Raw genomic sequence first — 4,393 nt, 5'->3', positions numbered from 1 at the left:
TAAATGTAAATCATAAAAGTTTTATTAAAAACTAGATATCCATTACAACACTAATCAAAATAGGGTGTAATTTATCCATTACATGTAATATCGGATAAAGTCTCTTATCAAAATGTAAATAACACATCAAAATAATACATTTAGATAACCAAAATCATTATAAGACCTATCCCATCTTATATTTGTATAAAACATATTTTCTTCACATCATGTCCTCCTGCTAGCAAAAGAAATAAAGAAGTTAGAACAGAACAAAAATATTTTGATGATGGATGCAGTACAGTTGAGTAATGAATATGGAGCACAAGTTAAATAAGTCAATCAATATAAAAATTTCAACCACTAAATAATAAGGAGCATTTGCTAAGGTTTTGAGCTATTTGGTAATGTTTATATGTTTTTAATCTATCTTTGAGGGGAACTTCAACTCCCCTATTGAAGTCGCTTAAAACTGAAAAAAATTCAACACAAAGAAATAACCACAACCAAAATAGAAGCTTAAAAAACAAGGTAATACCGAAATACTATTATTAGCTTCCAACCCATCAAACAAATCAAGTCATCAACACTAGCGAAACAGAAAAATCAGATCGAGTGTGAAATCAATAGACAAAGTCAAATTTAAAATAATAATAATGCTGATTGCTATATATTACTGAGTACTGATTTAATGCTGATTACTACCCCTTCACCTTCATGTATTATTATTGCTTTATCTATTTTTCTATACCTTCTGAAAAAAATAATGGTAGGTTATACATCTTAGTTCGTAATTAGTTTCTTACTCTTCTATTCAATAAGTACTCATGGAGCCAATTAGCCAAATATCCAATTTGATGACCATGTAACATATTTTTAATTTGATAAAATAGTGTAATTATTTTATATAGTGGTTGAAATTTTTAATTTGATAATGAAGGCAAACTCTAAAAAATTATTTACACCAACTATGTACTCGTTCTCAATCTTGGTAAATCCATCCAATCTTTTGAGAAAACATGATTAAACCTAAGAATGCAAATATCTAAACTTACTAAACATGATCTAATAGGTCAATTATAGTGACAATCTAGCTACCATATATTCGCTTACTACCCTAGTTAAATGTGCTATCAAATTATTATATATGGCAATTACGAGATAAACTTACTGCTTAGTTCTTTCATTTTGAGATGCCATATGAAGTTGTTATAAATAGTGCCGCAGTAACTACTCAATTCCTGTTGTCTTTACCAGTACGAAAAAATTATCCTGTACACAAAATAAAGTCAAAATAATCAAGTTTAGAAAGGGAAAACCAAATAATGCCTAATTTTATGTTCGTATATTAATGTACATTTTTTTGCACTTATTAAGTCAACTTTTTTTATTAACATGGGTTCGCATCTAAAATAGGCAGAATAATTTCCATTAGTGTCCCATGATCTTGATATATACATAATATAGAGTAGCAATGCTAAGTGCTAACTAATAATGCAGTGTAATAATGGGGAATAAGGTTGAGCTTTAAATTACCGAGTCAATGTTGCAAAACTGACGAGCTCAAAGAGACAGATTAGACTTCAGAATCCAAAAACATCGTCACTTTGTGGAGGTAAAGACTATGAAATAGATCTGTGAACAAGAATTTTCTATACATGATTTAAAAAATTTTCTATACAGCAGCATAACAAATAATCACCCCTAAATTAATTCAAACCAGCAGCATAACAAAATCACTAATCACAAATCACAAATCACTTATTACAAATTCAAAATTCAAAACACTTAGTGCCATAAGTCCATAACAAAATAGCAGCTTAACAAGTCACTAATCAACATTTTATTATTACTTTATTTATTTTGTGTAAACTATCTATTAGAGTGTGCATCTGAAAATATATTTTCAAGCTTACAAAAATTTTAAAAGTTAAAAATAAGTAGTTATAATTACTTTTGAAACATACCTTAAATATACTCCAGACACATATATTAGTGTGATCATGTAGTGTAGTATATTTAGAGTCTCTATAGTCTCTTGATTATTGAGAATCAAATAATACTCTCCTACATACTTATCTAAGTTAGTTACTTCATATAAGATAAATTGAACTTTTTCTTTGAATGAAGTTTTTTTAATACATCATCATTTAGCTTTCAAATTATACGATTATTAACAAGTCTTGAAGAACACGCACGAGCCAGTTTGATTTGAACTCTTCTGATACAAAACTTATTAATAATTCTCATAGTTTAATTTGCAACGATTTTATTTCATATATGGCTCGTACCTAATGAGATTTGTGAAAGTGATTCAGGGGCCTTGATTGCAGCACGTAAATCCCCCTTTGCAAATCCAAAAAGAAGATTATCAGAAATTGGTTACAGAAAATAAATTGAGAAAATTTGAAACGCAAAAGGAAAACGGCGTACCAAGCAGCACCGAAAACTGAGACACCGATAGAGATGCCGATGTCGAGGCGGAGAAGGTGTAAAGAGAGATCTTAACGAGCGCAGTACCCCAAGAGCAGAAGCCACTAACCTTCGACGAACAGAGAAGCCAACAAAGATGAAGACGATGTGCTGAGTTTTCTGGGTTTTGCAAAATAGGAAAGAGGAAGAAGCGACCGCACTGAGGAGCTTGGGACGGCGGCGGCAATGAGGGTCTAGGGTTACGAATTGGGGAAAGAAAGAAAGGAGGTTTTCAATTTCCTTCGGTTCTTATTCACAATGTTACGAATTGGGTATTTAGATTTTTATTTTCTTTTATTAACGTTAAAATAAAAAGAGCTATTACTATTTAATAATTAACATATATTACTATATATATACATCAGATCAATTCACCTAAAATAAAAAAAATAGTAAACTAATAAGAAAACGAGTGTTTAATTTTTTAAATTAAGATAATAAAATTGATATATTATATAAATTACAAATTTTGTAATAATGAGTCTTTTATTTTTATTTTTTACAGTATTATTTTATCCAACATACCAAGAATTAATTTATCCTACGCATTTAAATAAACGAACAAAATTAACCAATCAAATAATTTAAATTAATTACGATATGATGAATCTTTCATTTTAACATTCTACAATCATTTTAATAAGTTTTAAATCATATTTTAATTTAAAATTATTAATAGTATTCAACCTAATTTTATATTCATAAAATTAGATTTAAAATTTTAATATTTAAAGTAAATTATATAAAATTATTATTAATTTTTAATTATTAAAATTTTTTAATTTTAAAAAGAAAAAATATTTAAAATAATTAAAAATACATAAAAATCTTAATTAATTAAAACTCAAATGATTAAAACTGTGACCATAGACCCTTTTAGGTCACCCCCTCAAAACCGTGACCATAAATCCTTTTAGGCCACCCTTCCGAAAAATCGTGATCATAGATTTTTTTGGTCACTCTAAAAAACTATGACCATAGACATCTTTAGGTCACCTCCAAAACCGTGACCATAGAGGGTCTATGGTCACGGTTTTTTACCGTGACCAAAAAATTCGTGGCCATAAACCCAAAATGTTGTAGTGTTCATAAACTTTTTTTAAGCCTATAACATCACAACTTGCTTATCGTCGCTCCACCATCAATTTTTCACGCTCCAACACAAAGTAACACTAGAGATGTCCCTCCTCCTTCCTTAGTATCTAGCCCTTCAATGTTGGCAATATTTTTACAACTCTTACATTTATTGTTGTTGTTGTTGTTGTTGTATGGTTTATAGTTTCTGGTTTAAATTTAAAAGGTTAAGAATTTAAAGTTTAGAATTAGGGACTAAGATTTATGAGCAAGTTAAAAGGTTTAGGGTTGAATTTTAGGGTTTAGTGTTTAAGAGTTATTTATTTAGTATTTTTACTTAGTATTCAGTGTTTAGAATTTATAGTTTAAGATTTATAGTTTAAGTCTTTAAGATTAGGTTTTGGATTTGTGGTTAGATTTTAGGTATGTTCTTCAGGGTTTAGGGTTGAGGAGTTATGTGTTAGGGTTTATAGTTTAAGATCTGAAGTTTACGGTTTATGATTTAGGATTTATATTTAAAGATTTAAGATTTAGGGTTTAGTGATGTGTACTTTTTTTTAAAATTAGTTTATAAAAATTAAATTAGTAAAAATTAATTTAAAATTAACAAAAATTTAGTATAAATTAAATTATTTAAAAATAAATAGTATAAAAAATTTGATATTGTAATTTAAAAATACAATAAATTAGATTATGTTTAGTTAATGAAAAGATATCACAATTTTTATTTAACTGATATTGGTTTAGAGCTTAGAGTTTTTTAAAGTTGATATTAGTTTATAATTTTTTAAACTGAAATATAAGTTTAATAATATTATTAGTGTGAAATTATAAAATTTGAAATAAATAAAGGTAGTAGAATAAATTT

General features: G+C 27.6%; 1 long non-coding RNA gene across 2 annotated transcripts; it reads right to left on the bottom strand.

The window, feature by feature from the left end:
• On the bottom strand, positions 1–2,776 carry LOC112732531 (uncharacterized). 2 transcript variants are annotated; one of them, XR_003168053.3, is made up of 5 exons: positions 2,413–2,776; positions 2,271–2,325; positions 1,516–1,614; positions 1,151–1,251; positions 1–217 (listed from the first exon to the last, which is right to left on the bottom strand). It is a non-coding gene; the product is annotated as an uncharacterized lncRNA (long non-coding RNA). The 2 variants fall into 2 exon arrangements; XR_003168054.3 differs by having other exon boundaries at positions 1–220; positions 2,413–2,750.
• Positions 2,777–4,393: the final 1,617 nt, after the last annotated feature.

Source organism: Arachis hypogaea, chromosome 13 (assembly GCF_003086295.3).
Source record: "Arachis hypogaea cultivar Tifrunner chromosome 13, arahy.Tifrunner.gnm2.J5K5, whole genome shotgun sequence".
Taxonomy (NCBI): Eukaryota; Viridiplantae; Streptophyta; class Magnoliopsida; order Fabales; family Fabaceae; genus Arachis; species Arachis hypogaea.
The sequence above is the reverse complement of the archived record's forward strand: the minus strand, read 5'-3'. Positions and strand labels throughout refer to the sequence as shown.